Source organism: Doryrhamphus excisus, linkage group LG8, assembly GCF_037039965.1.
Source record: "Doryrhamphus excisus strain RoL-2023G ecotype Guam linkage group LG8, RoL_Dexc_Guam_v1.1, whole genome shotgun sequence".
In the NCBI taxonomy this organism is placed as follows: Eukaryota; Metazoa; Chordata; class Actinopteri; order Syngnathiformes; family Syngnathidae; genus Doryrhamphus; species Doryrhamphus excisus.
In genome coordinates, this window is record NC_136364.1 from 14,632,290 (window position 1) to 14,653,985 (window position 21,696).

The 21,696-nt window shown below is 40.3% G+C and overlaps 1 long non-coding RNA gene across 1 annotated transcript in view; it reads right to left on the reverse strand.

Moving 5' to 3' along the window:
* LOC144899663 (uncharacterized) overlaps positions 1–21,367 on the reverse strand; it is a 55,124-nt gene extending 33,757 nt beyond the window's left edge. The window contains exons 1-2 of the long non-coding RNA XR_013627992.1: positions 21,209–21,367; positions 3,616–3,668 (exon numbers count right to left, since the gene is read on the reverse strand). This is a non-coding gene — a long non-coding RNA (uncharacterized LOC144899663). The remainder of the gene's footprint in view (positions 1–3,615; positions 3,669–21,208) is intronic.
* Positions 21,368–21,696: the final 329 nt, after the last annotated feature.

Below are 21,696 nucleotides of genomic sequence, written 5' to 3' on the forward strand. Positions count from 1 at the left end.
CATAAAATATGTGAACTGCAATCCCTTAATTGCTAAAATGCAATTGCAGTAGCAAGATAGCATTAAATGTAAAATGGTGAAACCGTAATTTAGTTCCAAAAAGTTACAACCCAAAGTCTTTCACACATTTCTTCAACATGTTTACTTTCACTTTCTAGTGTGACGTGTTATTAACCAATATTATTATTCTTTTTACACTCCTTGTTGGTGCTGGTCCAACTTTATATGACCCCAAGCTACCATCTGCCATAAAATATTTACATTTTCTGCCTAGTAAAGTAATAAAACATCATAAAATGTCATTAAAAATAAATTCCCAACACACTAGCAATCTTTACATCTCAAAAGATCCAGATCCTTTAACATGTTCAAGGATGTTGAAGCTACCTGGCAGTTATGTGTGAAAATCTGGCAGACGTTACAATACCATCTTTATCCTCAATCATGGTCTTGACAGCCCGCGTCTTGTTTTTACCATTCATAGAGGCAGATCCTTTAACATGCTCAAGGATGCTGAAGCCACCTGGCAGTTTTGTGTCAAAATCTGGCAGACGTTACAATACCATCTTTATCCTCAATCATGGTCATGACAGCCCATGTCTTATTTTTACCATTAAAGAAGCAGATCCTTTAACATGTTCAAGGATGCTGAAGCCACCTGGCAATTATGTGTGAAAATCTGGCAGACGTTACAATACAATCTTTATCCTCAATCATGGTCATGACAGCCCACGTTCTGTTTTTACTATTAATAGAAGCAGATCCTTTAACATGCTCAAGGATGCTGAAGCCACCTGGCAGTTATGTGTGAAAATCTGGCATACTTTACAATTCCATCATTATCCTCAATCATGGTCATGACAGCCCATGTCTTATTTTTACCATTAAAGAAGCAGATCCTTTAACATGCTCGAGGATGCTGAAGCCACCTGGCAATTATGTGTGAAAATCTGGCAGACGTTACAATACAATCTTTATCCTCAATCATGGTCATGACAGCCCACGTTCTGTTTTTACTATTAATAGAAGCAGATCCTTTAACATGCTCAAGGATGCTGAAGCCGCCTGGCAGTTATGTGTGAAAATCTGGCATACTTTACAATTCCATCATTATCCTCAATCATGGTCATGACACCCCATGTCTTATTTTTACCATTAAAGAAGCAGATCCTTTAACATGCTCAAGGATGCTGAAGCCACCTGGCAATTATGTGTGAAAATCTGGCAGACGTTACAATACAATCTTTATCCTCAATCATGGTCATGACAGCCCACGTTCTGTTTTTACTATTAATAGAAGCAGATACTTTAACATGCTCAAGGATGCTGAAGCCGCCTGGCAGTTATGTGTGAAAATCTGGCATACTTTACAATTCCATCTTTATCCTCAATCATGGTCATGACAGCCCATGTCTTATTTTTACCATTAAAGAAGCAGATCCTTTAACATGTTCAAGGATGCTGAAGCCGCCTGGCAGTTATGTGTGAAAATCTGGCATACTTTACAATTCCATCATTATCCTCAATCATGGTCATGACAGCCCATGTCTTATTTTTACCATTAAAGAAGCAGATCCTTTAACATGCTCGAGGATGCTGAAGCCACCTGGCAATTATGTGTGAAAATCTGGCAGACGTTACAATACAATCTTTATCCTCAATCATGGTCATGACAGCCCATGTTTTGTTTTTACTATTAATAGAAGCAGATCCTTTAACATGCTCAAGGATGCTGAAGCCGCCTGGCAGTTTTGTGTCAAAATCTGTCCGACGTTACAATACCATCTTTATCCTCAATCATGGTCGTGACAGCCCCGTCTTGTTTTTACCAGCCAAAATTAAGATTAATTCATTTATGGGAGCGCAAACATAACCACAAAATGACTCAACTCAGAGTTCCATAAACCTAAGACCGCCTGTGTTCATTTTTTGACCAATTCAGTTAAATTTGAGCACCTGATGATCAGGCACAGTCGTTTGGAATCACTGCACTGTACTAATATATATAATAATATATTTTAATCAAGTCAAATCAATCACAATGGCCTGCGACCAGTCAAGGATTTACCCTACCTTTCACCCAAAGTCAGCTGGTATAGACTCCAGCCTACCCCTTGAAGGACTATCGGCATAGAAAACAGATGAATGGATGAAGATGCAAACATGAAATTTATAGAGTATATTATAAAATGTTTAATTTTTGTGCTTTTGTGTCAAAATTGCCAAAGAGCAATTAGAATTATAAACATCCCAGCAGCAAGCCAAAGAGATCATCGCCATTTTCCTCACATGTAGGCTATGATGTGCCCAAAATACACCACCTGAGAATATTTGTTGTGTGTGAGTGTGTGTGTTAAGCGGAATCATTCCTTGTGTGCTTGTCCCTGAAACAGTTTCTTCCCCCTTGAGCGCCTTTCTTCCCATCTTTCTCTCTTTTCAACATCTTCCTTTCTTGCAGGTATTGTCCCTCACACTTCATCCGTGTGCTTCATTACCCTTCAGTCTCGCCCTCGTTTTCGCCACATTTCTTGACCACCCTCCTCATCTATTTTACTCTCCTCTCCACTGCCGAAAAAAAAAAGGCTGCCGGTTTGCTGGTTTGTCTCCAGCCTCGCCAAAATCTTCCTGGTTTGGTATTGGCTGAATGCCGCATCTGGTGTATCGGTATTGGCTGGCAACTGCAGGTGAGGTCGAGCTTCCACTTAATCAATTCCCTGCAGTGGAATGGGTGGGGGTGCCAGACACACAGCAGCAGCCATCAGCATTGGCAGCCCTCCATGAGGTAGAGCATGGGGATGGCATGACCCGGAATCAGCACACACACACACACACACACACAAAACACACACACACTAACTGCAGCTGCATTCTGTCCTGACACGCCCCTCCTTCCCTCTGCAGAGGCAGACTACAAGCATGGCAAATAAACATAGCATCACCTTGAGCAGGGTAAGAAAAACACTATCATTTTAACAAAGACGGCAAAGGCGTGAAAAAACATGTTTTAAAAGACTTTGTAATCCTGATTTTTCACATCTGAAGTCCTCGTCGACCTTATGTTTAATCAATAAGTTGAATGAATAAAATTCATTTTATTCACTTCCATCCATTTCACCCTTAGAGAATCTTCAAAAAGCAGCATTTTCTTTTTTCGTACAATGTATGCACAGAAAGAGTTACAGGCTTCATAGAAATGTAAGGCGGCGTAAGGTCACGGTATGACTGACTTTTAAGTGGAGTTCAAGCATTTTTTTATCATTTTCAAATCGAAATAGAAGACCAATAATGCGTCGGTGCTGAAGTAACAAAAGGCTTATGTCTGTTTCTGTGTGTGTGTGTCCTAAATGTCTTTAGAATGTTGGGATTATAGCTTTATAAAACTTTAGAATTACATGTATCATTTAATAGTCATTATAATTATTACAATTAAATAGTAATACAAAATATTTAAGGTAGTATTTATTATTATTTCTAATTTATTTATTATTTTTTTTATTATTTACTACAGTGGCCAACAAGGGAAAAAGTCAAAAAATCAAAACACACAAACACAATGAAATGCATACAATGCTGCAAAGTAAAAATGCTGCATTCACATAAAGTTTGTGCACTTACACTTTACATCCTGGTCTCCAGTTACACTCTCTCCACTTTTTTCCTTGCAGGTTCTGTGCATAAAGAAAAAGGAATATTTACAGTCATTTCATTTGTTAAAAAACCAGAGCAATAAACAGTGCAAACAAAGCCATCAAACAGCAAAAACAGTTTTACCGTCGCACACAACTATTGGAAATTGTATTAGTGTATTTCCTGGACTACCAGAAATCCTGGTGTATAACCTTTTCTTAACATCTTGTGACGTCTCCTTTAGTTCAGAACTACAACTAATTGTGAAATAATGTGCCGCTTACGAGTCAGTGAGATAATGATTTTTTGATATTTTTTTGGCAGGAGCCAATCAGGATCTATTAGTGCACTCACTTTGTCAACCCATTGGTAGTCAGTATATACCTGGTACACCAGTATTACAACAAAACAAGTCTTTAATCTCAAAGTATTTGTAAAGGTTTCAAGTCAAGTCTCAAGTCGAGTCTTTACCAGCCATAAGCACTGTTTTGTGATGTACTGTAGATATAAAATCAATATTTATCCATATCCATATAACACATTCATTCTAATTAGAAGGCGGATTGAGCTAAATATAATGTAAAACATAACAAAAAAATAGCAATTTTCTATACCGCATATCGTCCTCATTAGGGTCGTGGGGGTGCTGACTTTGGACAATTATCTTATTATTATTATATTATATTATCTTATTAATTATCTTATTATTTCAGATGCATTCAGGGACACTCTGAACATCAACACAGCTTTGTAATGCATGTGTGTTTAAATAAACAGGAAGATAAAGAAAAACATGTAGTGGATATAAATGATGCTACATGATTCAATTGTTTTGCTAATATTACAGAAACTACTGTAAAAAAATTATATATTTTCAGCGTCCTCCGCACTTTTTAAAATGTGCCAGTCCAACTGCCTTCATAATGCATAATACAGTATCTCCTCCTATAGCGGGCTAGAGGCCTTTATTTTGAGTAGTCTGTGTTTTAAGACTCAGTTTACTCAATACTGGCTAAATGCTGGCCAATTTTCCAATTTATTATGTTCCATTATTATTGTATTTCATTTTTTTTAACCTGTGTGGTATCTTTTAGCTTGATTGACTGTGTTTGCAAAACAAGCTTGCGCCTCAAACTCCCCGTCTCACACACTGAAATATTTGGTTAATCTTTATCTGGACTAAAGCGTGTATCTCAGGCCTCTTTAGGTGTTCTCATTTTCATGGCAATACCAACCCCCCCCCCCCCCCCCCCCCCCCCCCCGCCCGCTCACCTTTTCCTTCCCACCGCCATCCTCACCTCTACATTCATTGCTTTTTGCTTGTACAATTTTAGATCCTTGCCAAAAAAAATGTGTTACACATTTTGTGCATAAGCTCAAGGTGTGACCTCTAAACCTGCACACAGACGTCCGTTCATATTTTTGCGTATGCATTTTGTTGTGAGAGTGTGTGAGTGTGTGTGTGTGTATGTGTGTGTCCATCTCCCTCTTCCTCTGTCTGACAGAGAGAGTGGGGTAATCTGCACCGGTTGCCATGGCACCAGACAGACCTTGCTTGGTGAAGGCACATCGCTTCCTCATTTCCCCAGAGCCCTACACTCTGGAGTGTGTGTGTGTGTGTGTGTGTGGTGTGTGTGTGTGTGAGTCTATGAATAGTCTTAGATGTCATGTATGATGCATGTGGTCCAAAAAGAAAAACGGGGTGAAAAAAAATGAACCATGCAGAGGGAAATATTGAAACAGTTCACAAATGAATTTTGTGGAGAATACTGTTTAGTACAACTTCAGCATTCATTTTCATTACAAAGTTTTTGCCCAAATTTTGCCTCAGTTCTCTGTCTGTGTTATCGAATAGCATTCAGAGTAGGCAGGTTGTCCTTAAATCACCTCAGTGTTTGAAGCTGGTGGAAGTATTTCAACCTGATAGTGTTTTCTTTTGCCAGATATGACATATGTACATGAAGAACATTCTGCTCTGCATTTTCTCCCAAAATCGGGGTCCCAGCGGTGTTTTATAATAATATTTCCTGGAAATTGTTTTGTCCCATTTTTCAAATAGCGATGTCGATATACTGTACATTATTATCGCACATTCTCCTTACATCTCTGGCACAAATCACAAGTAAATAAACCAGCAGTGACGAGTGTCTGTTTCAGCTATGTCCACAACCGCTTATGTCAACATGAGTCAGCCATTCCAAGACACGTTGACATATATGGCATCCACTATACAAAATTCTTGGCAGCACATTAATTTTGATGGCATCAATTCTTGAGAAAATCAAGCATCAACACTTCCCATCTTTTCAAGTTATTGTCAAAAAATATATTGAGAGATTTGTTGTTGGGTGTTGAGGACCCCAGAGCAGAAACAAAGGCAAAAATATTAAAAAAGGTATTTTAACAGTAACAAAAGGCACTAATGGAGGAGGAAAAACAAAGGACAACAGAAAACGCCGATGACAGAAGGTCACCAGGAAGTTAAAAGTACAAACCCAGGGGTAGACAAATATTTTGACTCTATTTTGACACTATTTTATGCTTCTAATTTTCCTGGAATTATTTGTCTAATTTTATCTGTAAAAAAGCTATATGTTCTCATGTCCCTTTTTTCAGCAGCACTTTAAACATCTCACCACATCAAACTATGTCATTTAACTTTACAGTTTTGTTGTTTTGTTTTTTTTTTTTTACTAAATAAGACATCCGACTTGCAGGTCATGTTGCCAGTTTGTATGTTAAAAGTTAAAATACTTAGAAAGCAACCGGATTCAAATGCTTGGTGGGCCGCATGTGGCCCCTGAACCGTAGTTTGCCCACCCCAGTACAAACCAAAGCACAAAGTTGTGAATAACGAAATACTAGAGGGCTCATCTACTTGCAGGAAAAGTAGTCAAGAAAGGAATACGTATACACAAGGTATAGTAGCAAAAATGGCAGCAGCAAATGTAGCATGAGCAAGACGAGGCAACAATCTGGCAAGGAACAATCACAGCGGCATGGCTTAAGAAACTCTAAAGCCAAGTCATTTGGCATTTTTTCCGGCCACCGTAGTTCCCAGTCCTGCCGGCAATTATGTTTCTTCATCTCCCGAGGCAATCAGCAAGTGTGGAAGCACTCTCCATGCTTTCTTTCCATGCTAGCTTGTTAGCATCCATCCACCGCCAGACTCCAGCCCAGCTGAATAATTTAACAGGCGATATTTTCAGCAATCTGCTTCTCTCTCGCAGTCTCCTTTATTCTGTGTACGCCATATTTTCCCTGCTCTCATTCGACTGACTCTCTTTAGTTTGCCTGAGGTCAGTAACGCTCCACATATAATATCCAATTTAGAAAATGAGCAAAAATATGGATTTCATTAGGGCACCCTTACTTCCCACTGCTGCTGTGTGTTAGGTACATATAGGCTACACACACATTTTGATATGAAAACACACACTATATTAGATTAATATCATGACAAAAATGTACTATTAAATTTAAATTTTCATTCATTTTCTACTGCTTATCCTCATGAGGGTCGCGGGAGTGCTGGAGCCTATCCCAGCTGTCTTCGGACGAGAGGCGGGGTACACCCTGAACTGGTTGCCAGTCAATCACAGGGCTGCGGTCTGCGCGTTAACCACTAGAACGCCTTGCAGCCCAATAAAATTTTATTTACATTTATATAAATATTATATAATTTCATTCATTCATTTTCTACCGCTTTTTCCTCACGAGGGTCGCGGGGGTGCTGGAGCCTATCCCAGCTGTCTTGGGGCGAGAGGCGGGGTACACTCTGAACTGGTAGCCAGCCAATCACAGGGCTGCGGTCTGCGCGCTAACCTCTAGACCGCTGTGCAGCCCAATTAAAATTTTATTTACATTTATATCAATATTATATAATTACATTTTCATTTTAATTTGTATTTAAATTTAAATACACTTCATGAGTTAACGAGAACCCAAAATAAAAGATATATTACACATACAGCACCACTACAAACGCCAAACACAATAATATTATAAATATACTGAAAACTTAACATTATTAACTTTGTAATACTGTGGCGTGATTGTGTTATTTTACGGTCATCGGGCCGAAGTAGAATAGGGGAATAATATGGAATTGATTGAAACAGAAGGGCACCAGGAAAAAAAGAGCAAGGTATGAGTTTCCCCAGGAAAACGGGAAGTGGACCGGAATGTCCTGAATGGTAGTTTTTCATAAACATCTGTGAAGGCCGAAGAGGGCACACAATCGCGTCTTTATTTAATGTAACTGCAATGCACGAACAGCGAGTCATTTGGGTGTTTTATTTGGCACTTGATTCCACAGAATAATACAGTACAGAAATGTTGTCACATGCATTATTATACAATAACCCTGACAGTGTACGAAAATGAAGGCAAAATTTTCAGAAAATTTGTGTTTTCCTCTTTGGCCTTTGCACTTTAGCAAATTCAACCTTACCAATGAGATATCAGAGATAACGACAATACCAACAAGCATCAATGTATGCCACGACCAGGGATGGTTCAATTGTTCAAACTCAACACAGAAGAAAAAAGTCAAATCATTTCAACACCACAAATTTGATGAAAACATTTATTAAAAACCTTATGGTTAAGTATGCAGAGTTTCTATAGTCAAACAGCACTGAGAAGAAAGGTGGGTCAACTCAACAGTCATTCAATCCACAGATGTATTAGAAGATCAACCATGCAAGAGCCTCTTCAGCGCAGCCTCCATTATTACCCTTGAAAGGAGGAGCAGACTGACAGCTAGCTGAGTAGGATGAAATATTCTAATAAATAAACACTACTCCTTAAAGTGACTACATTTATGTTATGTTTGTAAGGGCCTTAAAGGTGCAAGTACTATGTTCTTAGGTAGACATGATTAATATTTGTATACCCTGGTGGTGTATTAATATATGCTGTTGATGGTGTGGAGTATTGATTCCTTATAAACTCACTATGGCGATCCCGACTGGATCCTGGCATTGATATCGTTATGTGTGATGGTTATGAAGTACATCGTGGACACACTTTGTACTGGCAGCGTTAAGTACAAAGTGTTCCATTAGCGACACCCTAGATGTAAATGTGAATACACTATTTTTAAAAACTGACCAGACACATTAGATGTATTTTCACAAAGTGTCCGTATCGGATTGGTATCGCTATTACCAGCTTGAATTTGACTCAGATCAGAAAGGAAATCAGCGGCGTCGCATCAGTGCCGGTGACCAAGTGAAAATGAGGTTAAAGGCTGTGTGCATTGAAGTTTGAATCAAAAGTAGCAGCAGTATTGCTCAATTTCAGTCATTTATGGGCAATTTGTTTTCTTCCTTGAGGGGAAAAGAAATGTATTGCTGCATCCTTGAGCATGTTAAAGGATCTGCGTCTATGAATGGTAAAAACAAGACGTGGGCTGGTATTGTTATGTCCCAGAACCAGATTTTCACACAAAATTGCCAGGTGGCTTCAGCATCCTTGAGCATGTTAAAGGATCTGCATTTTAATGTCTATGTATCCATGTATCCATTTATCCATGATTGAGGATAAAGATGGTATTGTAACGTCTGCCAGATTTTCACACATGACTGCCAGGTGGCTTCAGCATCCTTGAGCATGTTAAAGGATCTGTATTTTAATGTCTATGTATATTAAGCATAGAACATACATGCTATTACTGTAACAAGAAAGGAGGAAAAAATGTGTTTTTGCAGACATGAAAACGTGGTATCGAGCCATCTCTCGTCGTAACACATAAACAATGCAGCTGCTTTCCCCTCTTAAAGATCCCATAGGTGTTCATGTATCGGAATGACTTGGTTGATTCTCACTCACTGATACGAGCTGCTGACCTGCTGCCTCGCTATACAACTCATCCCAAACATTGAAGCAATGCACGAGCCGCAACGGCCGGCTGCATTTATTTATAATCTGTCTCCTGCAGCAATTAAACTCGGTGAACTGAGGCTCACTTTAAGCACGGCAGACTCGGAGCAGAAAACATGTCTGCTGCGGTCATCTTGACACCTTTTGTAATGAACCCAGCCATCAGCCATATGCACTTGTAGCCCTCGTAACGTCACCTCGCAGCTCAGACGTAGAACAGCCTACAGCTATATCCTGTTTCTAGGAATTGCAAAAACACTCTGGCTGGAGTGTTGGGGCTGAGGGAGCATAGATAGTGGGGGGAGTGGGGGCTAGAGATGGCCTGTAAGCTAATACACAAAATGGCATTCATTGTGTTGTTCATGTTGTTACATTGTCAATATTGCCATATTTGGACATGATATTGTTTACAAACTCAGAGAATGAGTTCTTGGACACGGGCTATATAATACAGTAGTAGTGGTAGTAGTAGTCAGGGGCGTCACTAGGTTCTGAGGACAGGGGGGTCTTAGACCCCTTGGAGATGCACAGGATATGAATGAATGTTGTAGACATTCAAAAAAATCCAAAAAACAAATAGAACCGGGATATAATTTTCCCACTTTTGGACAGATTTAGTAGAGATACTCAATTGTTTTAGGTCACCATTAAATGTACACAAGTACACACAATCTACACTGCAAAACCAGTGGACAGCGATCAATGATATAATAATCATTATTATATTATTAATTACCCTATTATCATCATTATTCTTCTTCTGATTATTACTACGACTACTAGTAGTAGTAGTAGTAGGCTAGTATTAGCCTGCTTATTGGCTTGCTTGTTAGCCTGCTTTTGCCCTATTATATGAAATTTGTCAGAGATTTTTTTTGTAAAAAAAAAAAAAAAACAATAAAAAAATATTTCAATATAAAATAGGCCTAATGACACCACTGGTAGTAGTAATAGTAAATTTTCATTTATTTACCAAAGAGATACCTTTGGGACAAACAGCAAATAGAGGAAAATGGGAAGGAAATGATATGCACGTAACAATGACCTCCAAACCTTTTTGCGAGCAAGACGTTGATGGTGTCCATTTAATATCGGATCAACATTTGCAATTCAAGTGACTGGTCACTTTAGCCTCCCCTTCTTTCTTCGATGGCCAATATTCGCTCGCAACACAATCCACATCACAATCCTTATGTGAGACATGAACACACGTGTCTTTCCCTTTGCTAAAAACTGCTAGCACGTTCTGGGATCCACCTACTTCAGCTATGAATGACCTTCCAAAAACCTCCATTTAGCACCGTTGTTATCGTAGGAGCAAACACAGACAAAATTATCCCAAATCAGTCGATGTGTACTACTCTGCTCAGAAGGCTTTGGGATAAAACCAGAAGATATTCAATACAACCTTGGTTAGCATCCGCCCCGGTTAGTGTACCAAATTTATGCCAAAAATTTGTCTTTGTTTGCTTAGTACATATTCCAGTTAATGTACAATATGACACTTTTCTTTTCATGATATTAATACACTGTGTGAGTCCATCTGTGTTCTTAAAGGGATAGTTCAGGTTTTGGACATGAAGTTGTAAGACATCCCCATCAGCAGTATATTGCATCAAACCATTAATTCACATTAATGCAAGATTTGTCCTTTTGCAGCTATTTATTGTCCATATTTTCATGTGTTGCTCATCATCAGTGATTGAAATCAGACAGTAGATGAACACTAACTGTGGCTGTGAAAAGTAAAAACATGTGGAACTATAACAGGAAATAAATAATGAGGTAAATTATGGGATGCTGGATCGGACAAAATGGAGTAAAAAGAGGTTGTGGGCAGAGAGGGATTATAGTGAGGTTATAGTAACAAGGAGGAAGAGGAGCCAAGGCAAAATGAGCAGGTGGTGCAAAGAGGAAGAAGAGGGAGAGTGGAGTGAAGGGGCTCTGGAAGGGGAAACACAGAGGAGGGGAGGGGCGGGGGTGTTTTTTTGGGGGGGGGGGTGCTGCTTGCTTACTGCTGATGCTGGAGCACAGCCCGGCCAGGCTGAACCGAGTGAACTGCAGTGGAGGTCAGGGAGTCCAACATTCCTCTGGAACACTGCGTTTACACTGCGTAGCTGAGGCTGAGTGGAAGGCGGTGGGGGCCGGGGAGGGAGGATTTGGGGGGGTGCGAGGGGGACGACGGACAGGGAAGGAAATCATTTCCTGTAGACGCTGTACAAGATACAACTCTTAGAAGGTGCATCAAGTGCAAGTCCCCATACTGACGGGTGCTGGAGCCTATCCCAGCTTGGGGCAAGAGGTGGGGTGCACCCTGGACTGGTGGCCAGCCAATCACAGCGCACATACAGACAAACAACCATTCACACTCACATTCATACCTATGGACAATTTGGAGTCGCCAATTAACCTAGCATGTTTTTGGAATGTGGGAGGAAACCGGAGTACCCGGGAGAAAACTCACACATGCACGGGAGAACATGCAAACTCCACACAGAGATGGCCAAGGGTGGAATTGAACCCGGGTCTCTTAGCTGTGTGGTCTGCGTGCTAACCAAGTGCAAGTACGATTTTATTTAATTAATGGCATTTCAATTCAATTTTTGAAACTGATTTAATATCGCGGTGAATTGTTCCAGACACGATGCATTAAGTGACTTTCCGAAAGTACAACTTCTTACTTATAAATCCAATATTTTTGTAGTTAGAGCATAGAAAACCTTTTAAAAACCTTTTATTAGAACCCTCTTGACATGAAATAACACCCCCATAGTCGCCTTTACACTTGTGTTACCCAATATTGTAGGCATCGTAAGAAAACATGTAGAAATATATGCTTAAATATACATTTTTTAAATAATAATAGGCCATATTCAACATCAAAACTGCATGATTTATTCATATTCATATATATATTTTTGGTAAAACATGATAGAAAGGGGTGCAAAGTGAGGAGGGATGACTGCACGAGTACTTTGGAGACCCTTGCCCGACTAAGTACAAAGACACGCTCAATGTACTGTACTCCCGTGTATCGCCTCCGTGGCTGACTTCATACTTCATCAGCCTGCAGTGAGAAAGAATTTTCAGCTTCAATGAATAAGTTCATGGATGAATTTTGAAAGGTCAAATCTCACTTTTCAATGTTTTTAATCAGCACATCAAAAGGAGTATGAGACACTGTCAGGAACTGAAGGACACATTTTGAATCATATCTCGTACTCGCAGTGCGGTATATGAAATAAGTGTTAGATAAAACGTATTCAATTGAAAATTTTACATCATTTTAGTATTTGCAGGAAATGAGAGTCTAGTCAAACAATAAATAAACAACAAAAAACATACCTGTCAATATTTGTATTATAAAATAAGGGAAATGTTCTGGAAACATAAAGGAAAATGAAGGATATTTTGATCTTATTTTTATTCCCACCAACAGGCTTTACATGAATCTAATGCAATAAACCGACACACACAAGTGAGCCAGCCATCATGTGGCTGCAAATCCATCAGTTCATCCCATGAAGACAATTCCTTTCCCCATCTGCTGGTTCGACAAAGAAACTACAGCACTGACAGTGGGAGCAGTCTGCAGCCAGCCACACAGTCACAGGGACTACAGAGACCCCACCCAAAAAATTCATGTCTCTATTAACGTATGGGAGTATATGTGCTTAAACTGGGGAAATGATGAGGAAAGTTTGTATTTTTCTAGCATGTTAGCATGTTGGCCACACAGTCAGGGACATCTGTGTTAGAATCACCATTTGAGTTTATTGGGGATTATACTTGAATATGGATATTTTTGATATTTTTATACTTTTGTATGTAGTTCTTTTATTCAGTGTTTACTGTGTGCAGCCCATTTGGTCGACAGGACTGCGCCAAGATGGGTGTGGGGAGGAGTCCATATTTTCAGTTTGGTGCAGTGACAATTTTGTGACAAAACCCTCTCACGCCTTCTCTAGTCCCTCTTTGCTACTTGCGCCGGTGGGAGGGATGGAGGCGTGGGTGTACGGTGCTGCGCAAGAGACTGTGTTGCACAAGAAATTTGCAAATTGCGTTGGCCACACCCCGTTGGCACAGCATAGGCAAGGCACAAGTTCAGGTGCGCCTAGTGTACGAAATAGAGCCCTTAATGTTCTTTTTGTTCTGTAGCGTTTTTTTGGTCTTGGAACTTGGAACCTTAACTGAGGCAAGTGAGGCTTGCAGTTCTTTTAATTGTTGTTCGAGTTGTTGTGCAATCACTAATGGGAAGGTTCACCGAAATAACCCCAAAAAATTACCAAAAAAAGCGTGATCCTCGATATATTTCTTCTGAAATAATTTTGCTGACTGTAAGACTTGAGCTCGGTTGCAGGTATACATACACATACACAGATATACATATGTACTGTATGTACATTCCTGCTCATGTGTACCTTTCACACGCCACACGACTACATAAACATTGTCTGTTATCCTTGGATAAAAGCCAGCATTCACTAATGTGTCTTTTCATCGGCCATGTCATGTTTCTGCTCTGGACCTGTCACATATTTCAACAGCTCTTGTTTTCTTAGGAAACATCCTGACGTACAACCACGCACACACACACACACACATACACACAGGGAGAACATGCAAACCTCACCCAGAGATATCCAAATGGAGATCTGAACCCAGGTCTTCCCAATCTCCTGTTTAGCCAACATGCTAAACCAATGCTTCTCAATTATTTTCTGTCATGCCCCCACTAGTTCCCCCCAATTTGAAATACTAGATAAACTAATCATATGCGAGATTCAACTGGTGGGGTAAGGATGATTGTGAGAAAGGAGAGTGATTCACCCAAAATAAGGGAGCTCATTAATGATCTCAAGGGAGTTGGGAGCACAGTCAGCAAGAAAAGCACTTTGCTGTAATGGATTGAGATCCTGCAGTGCCTTGCTCAAGAAGAAGACTCCTATACAGACCCGTCTGAACCAGACGGGAGGTTTGGGAGAAGGTGATTTGGTTCCATGACACTAAAATCGAGCTCATCTTAACTCAATCAACATGCTTGTAGGCACAGAAATGTTGGGTATCAACGTTTAAGACACATCATCCTGCCACTTTGACACTTTCACTATATGCGTTACATTAACGCCCAGTTTGGACTTTTAGGAAAAACAATCAGACTGCACTTCCGGAATAACAAACAAAAAACTGACTGTGTACATATATTTATACTGTTTATTTTGTATATTTTGTATTTTTCATTCTTTTTTAATAGATGTGTCTGCACCTACTATACCAAAACAAATTCCTAGTATGTGTTTGATCATACCTGGCAATAAACCCTTTTCTGATTCTGCTATGGAGGCATGGTTTTTATTTGTGTTTTTATAACGGACGCAACCATCCCACTTACCCAGAAATGTAGAGTTTATTTTGTGAAAACAGACAAGAAATGGAATACTCATATCAAGAGCAGCCCAAGAAACTGGGTGTTGCAGCATGGTGCACTGCAACCTAGCACAGTACCTGTCTAATGTTGTGTATGTCAGTGGTATAGTTCACGGTGCTTTAACAATTCACTGCATTAACTCCCAGAATTATTAATAAAAGCCACAACTACCTCGACGAGGTTGTCACTGGTCAAATTATACCTTCAGTATCAGTTTCATCCAGTAGAGTTAGTCTTGGGACCAAATGAAATAATTATACACACAAGAAATAATTTACTGAAAGCTGACCAATCAAAGCATCACAGCAGATTCTTCCTACTGTACATGTACAAATCCATTGTTAATTTAAAAGTGCAGATGGCCCTTGATGTCGAGTCTCCATTAAGGGCTGGCCAGTCCCAACGCGCACAGTCCAGACTAAGACTAGACTCACAGGGGATTTCGGCTGAATCCAATTTCACCTCTTGCCTCTCTGCTGCAGTAGCTTGAGCCGCGGCCAAACAAAGAGCCAAGTTTCACATTGAACGTGAGAACCCCCTCATCTCCTGACCTCCATTATCATATGAATGGGTCCGAAAATGAAACTGGGAGCAAAGAGTGCTAGACAGAAATGGGAGTCAGTTGAGGCAAAACTGGCTAATTTTAAATGGACTCATTATCTTTCGAGTTTTCTTGGGGATACTCCGTGTCCAAACACTCATCGAGAGGGTCAACTGGATGATAGTTCATCAATTAGTCAGTACGTTTACATGCACCAAAAAAAGAAGCATTACATCGGTTGAAACTTTTGGTTGTTAATCTGATTGTGTACAATTTTTCAAATGTCAGATTAACACACACTATGGATCAGAAAGCTAATTCTTCTTGATGTTATTATGTAACAGTTAAAATGATGAGAAGACATCCAAATAAATGGGAACCCGTTTAAGCTGTGGCTGACTCATGTTGACACAAGTGGTTGTCGACATAACCTAGACTGGGTTTATTTATGACTGAGGACAGAAACCAAAGATGCTCCGATCGATCAGCCACCGATCGGTATTGGTATTCACCAATATCGGTGAATCGCTTAAAAAGACCACAGCGATCAAACAGGAACACTTGAAATATTTGCTCGGGGTGGATATTCAATTCCTTGGACTGACTCAAAATTGTAACGTTCAAATCAAATTGAAATGCATGGAGAGCGGTGAAGCATACAAGAGGATTCAAGAGTAAATTGCATGCCAAGTACAACAAATTCACACATGTTGGCAGGTTGCCACTAATATTGAAAGTCCTAATATTAGCACCAATGAACAACAACATACATACAATACAAATACACAAATAAATGATAAGTAAAGTAACATAACTCATATTACATAAACAAAATGATGAGCCAAAGGCACATTACATACAGAAATCAACAAGGAAATTAAGTAAATATGACGTTTATGAGAACAATAGTTGGTCATACAGTTAGCTTGATTGCTAATATTAGCACCAATAAACAACAACATACATACAATACACAAATAAATGATAAGTAAAGTAACATAACTCATATTACATAAACAAAATGATGAGCCAAAGGCACATTACATACAGAAATTAACAAGGAAATTAAGTAAATATGACGCTTATTAGAACAATAGTTGGTCATACAGTTAGCTTGAATGCTAATATAAGCACCAATGAACAACAACATACATACAATACAAATAGACAAATAAATGATAAGTAACATAACTCATATTACATAAACATAATGATGAGCCAAAGACACATTGCATACAGAAATCAACAAGGAAATTAAGTAAATATGACGTTTATTAGAACAATAGTTGGTCATACAGTTAGCTTGAATGCTAATATAAGCACCAATGAACAACAACATACATACAATACAAATAGACAAATAAATGATAAGTAAAGTAACATAACTCATATTACATAAACATAATGATGAGCCAAAGACACATTGCATACAGAAATCGACAAGGAAATTAAGTAAATATGACGTTTATTAGAACAATAGTTGGTCATACAGTTAGCTTGAATGCTAATATTAGCACCAATGAACAAAGGAGCCTTACTTAGCGAAATGGGTGCACAAACAACTGCACAGCTCCCACAATGGAACTAAAACCTCACCTTTACTCATTCACGCACATCATTAACCCTGGGAAACGGTGGCTGAGGCTCAAGAAAGCGTCAGAGAAGTCATAAATATCTCAATCGACGCAACACACACCGAACACAGTAGGACAGTTCATTATACACACAGTTCAGAATAATAAAGATGAAAGTGTAACTTCAGATGTCTGTCACATTTATGAAGTGGGTGACGATTGTACGTAATGGGCTTATAGAGAGTGTCGTTCCAACCAATGTAGATACGTAGATTTTCCCAAAGGAAAATTGGTATATAAGAAAACGATCCAGAGCAGTCATTCCACTAAAGCACAGATCATTAGGTGACACAGATACAGCCATCAGTGTCATCATCATAATACTTTGGATCAGATTTTATCTCCATATGTCGCCACAAAAATCCTCCCCGCATCTAAAAACGCTGAAGTTGCTATGCCAGAGTCAGTGCTTCTGTCTCTCACATCTCAATCACGTTTGCCTCTGGTTTAAAAACAAAAAAGCCTACAGCAAACCATGAGCTTTCTTTTATGTTTCTGCGCTCATTAAACTCTGCAGAAAGCAGACAGACAGGAAAAAATTGGATTCTGCCAGAGGAATAAAAGCCCCTTGAGGTTTTGAATGTGTGCCATGTTGAACAGGCTGGAACTGAGGATCCAAAACAGCAGCGTGGGAACTAAAAGTCTATAGAATGAGCTCCAGGCCAGCAGACACACTGAGGATAATGTACCACGGTTGTAAGAAGTCATGATGATGACCCGTCATGGCCACAGAGGGAGGCAAGAAAAGGAAGGAAATCTAAAAGGAAGGTCAGAGGCAGATCATGAAACGAGACTTGATAACTCCATTCCAAGCTGCTCACGCTGAATGCAGACCGCTTATTTCATACGTCCGTGAGCCTGGCGAGGGAACATCCACAGACATTCAGGTTGGCAGGGTGGGGGCGAGGTAACGGGTTCACCACCTTTTCACAAAACATGGCTGCCGGCTGAGTCTCAAACTGGCGCTCCGTGGTAGGACCCAAAAAAAAATACAAGGCAACCGACACCAAATATAATATTTACATAAACACGGGACACGGTGTTGCCTCGGTACTTGTAATTTGTAATCTCGTGGAATTTAAAGCCCCCGTCACGAAGCACAAATCAAGCAGAACCAGAATGAAAAGGTTTCAAAATTTGCACCGAATGCGGGAGAGGATTTGAATGCTGTTCCAGTACTTGTCAGGAATTGGCGCTGGCACCCCAGGGGCACCTCTGTACCGGGTACGCCAAGATGTGAAGTTTGCACTTACATGCAATTTACCTCTGCATTATCCCGCAATTTACTATGGTAATGCGTGTCATGGCTGCACTGCGGTCGAGTGGTTAGCGTGCAGACCTCACAGCTAGGAGACCAGGGTTCAATTCCACCCTTGGCTATCTCTGTGTAGAGTTTGCATGTTCTCCCCATGCTGGGTACTCCGGTTTCCTCCCACATTCCAAAAACATGCTAGGTATGAATGTGAGTGTGAATGGTTGTTTGTCTATATCTTCCGTGTGATTGGCTGGCCACCAGTCCAGGGTGTACCCTGCCACTTGCACGAAGACAGCTGGGATAGCGTGACCCTCGTGAGGAAAAGTGGTAGAAAATGAATGAATTAATGAATAATGCGTGTCATTTATTTATGGTCAGCCTGAAATGCATGAAGGCTAGTTTGTGTACGGTTCAGTGATGGGAAGAACAACAGTAACATAATAATACTTTTTTCAGTAACGGGTAATCTAACTACAGTAAAGTCTCGTTATATCGATATCGGTTATAACGAATTACTGCCTATTACGATACTATTTTCATTTCCCGGCAAATTTCTAGTCTTTTATGATATAATTAGTTCCGTTAGTACGATACCCGGTTATTATGATAATCCGGTTACTACGATGCCCTTTTCATCTCCCGCCAGCCAATTTGGTCTGCTTATATCGATACAAAAGCAGCTTAAATCAATCTTTGCTTAAGGATTTCAATACCAAAAAAGAACACGGCGAACGGCTGCTTCCAGTCAACTTTATTTTTCACACTTCCACCACCAGAGCGCAGCACACACACCGATTCCCGCACTTCCTGGTTCACAGGTCATGCTCAACCCACCCCACATAGCTGGCCAAACACATGCCTGCAACAGAAGAACCAACTGACATAGCATACACACCTATTCCAACGAAGACACAAGCGTACAAATACATGTATTTAATTGTGTTGTATTCAGATATCTTTTTATCGCTTGCAATAATGACTGTTTTTCATATGTACATGCTGGCGTCCGTGGTTTCTCTCGTGTGTATAGATTCTATACACACGAGAGAAACCACGAACGCAGTTGGTTCTTCTGTTGTACACATAGTGGCTGCATCCCATGTATGAATTATTTTGTCACGTTCAACATTTGCCTTCCTATTTTGTACTTGTTGTGGTCCTGCCTTCTTCTGGCTGAAGGCGGGACAACCTTGCACACCTGATTACGTTCCTTTCCACTTAAGCTGACTGCTTGCAGCTGTTATTCAACACATGCTTGGAACACTGGAATGGATTTCGTTCCTCTGCCTCGTGTACTACTTGTTGCTCATGTGTTTGCAACCTTTGCCTGGCACCTTTTGGACTAAACAAGTTAAGCGTCTCATGCAAGTCGCTTCCCTGCCTTCCAGCTCGCTCATCTGCACTCTTCAACCGTTTGTGACCTTTTGCCTCTAAAGTGGTTTTGCTGTTTTCTGCCAACGCCATCTCTTTTTGTTAGTGAACTTGTTAGTGAAGGGATGTTGTGGTCTCATGCCATTTTTTTGTGATGCTGCTCAAATGCGCAATGAGGTTGGCTGTATCAAACTTCCCTGGTTCTGAAAAAAAAATCATATTTTCAGTAAATAAAAAAAAAGCATAAATGGAAGGGTTTTCAAGCAAATAATAACAAAAAAACAAAACAAAATATTGACCAAAAAGCCACACATTTGCAGGGATATGAATGCTGAATCATAAATATATGTTTCATTTTAGTCCATGAGTCCTTTTGGGGACCAATGCTTTCATGTAGTTGTCAGCGGCAAGGAATACTGGGGCAGCTGAACACACCGTCTGACTGGTCATTATAAAATTCTCAATAATAAAAACGCACCATTGAACTCATGAAGGGCTGTACGGGGGTGTAGTGGTTAGCACGCAGACCTCACAGCTAGGAGACCCGAGTTCAATCCCAACCTCGGCCATCTCTGTGTGGCTTTTGCATCTTCTCCTCGTGCATGCGTGGGTTTTCTCCTGGTATTCCCACATTCCAAATGCTAGCTTAACTGGCGACTCCAAATTGTCCATAGGTATGAATGTAAGTGTGAATGGTTGTTTGTCTATATGTGCCCTGTGATTGGCTGGCAACCAGTCCAGAGTGTACCCTGCCTCTCGCGCGAAGACAGCTGGGATAGGCTCCAGCACCCCCCCGTGACCCTCGTGAGGATAAGCGGTAGAAAATGAATGAATGAAAACAGCACCATTGAACTCATGAAATCCCTCGTCGACCTCCACTTACGTCACACAAACATTTATATCATCAGTGAATAACTGTAAATCTGTGATCCTAAATCAAATAATATTAATGGGTTTAAGAGAGGTGGGATTAAGACTGAGGTGCCGCAAAATGGAACTGCATTATGAAAATGAGTACACAATTAACACAGCAGGTAGTAGTATATAATATTGGCAAGTAAAAACGATAATCCACACTCCAACCAAACGTGTTTAACCCTGTGTTGAAATCACAAAAGTGATCGCCTACATTTTTCCTGTAGGACAATTCCATAAAAAGGTCGATTTGAACCAAAAATCCAAATTGGTCATCATACGTCACCTAAGAAAACGTACATATTCAAAATTGCTGGATGCTGACTGAGAATAGACACGATTATTCATTAGCACCCTGTACCACAAGCTAAAAACCTGACCTGTCAACTTTTGTTAAGCGCAGCTCTTAAAGCATCAGGGAGTAAGGTTTCCCAGTGTACTTTCACACAGCCAGATCCAACCCGGTACACGTTACATAAAGGCAAAATGTGGCTCTTAACATGAAATTGAAATTAAATTAGTGTTTGTTGGTTTTTTTCCGGAGTACTGACCTGCACAGCACAGCAGAGACGGCACCTTTGTGAGTCTTTCTCGTGGTTTTGATTAGTCCCGATCCTCGTCATCATGATGTCTTTCTTACTTTCCTCTTTTCCATGTTTTACAGATGGAAAATTGCGCCTCCTCTTGCTCTGTCATAGCACACAACTCTTCACACAGCGCTGGAGGGAATGAAAATAACAGAGCGGGAGGGAGAGAGCGAGGCAGCGAGAGAGTGAGGGGCAACAAAGTCTACGCCTTCAAATTGTGGTGGCAAGGAAAACTCTTAATTGTCATGCCCACACGGTAATGAACGCTCACTTCCTGCTTCCTTCATGGCGGCATCCCTGACTAGGCTACTGCACCCTGGACTGGTGGCCAGCCAATCACAGGGCACATATAGACAAACAACCATTCACACTCACATTCATACCTATGGACAATTTTGAGTCACCAATTAACTGAGCATGTGGGAGGAAATCGGAGTACCGGGAGCAAATTT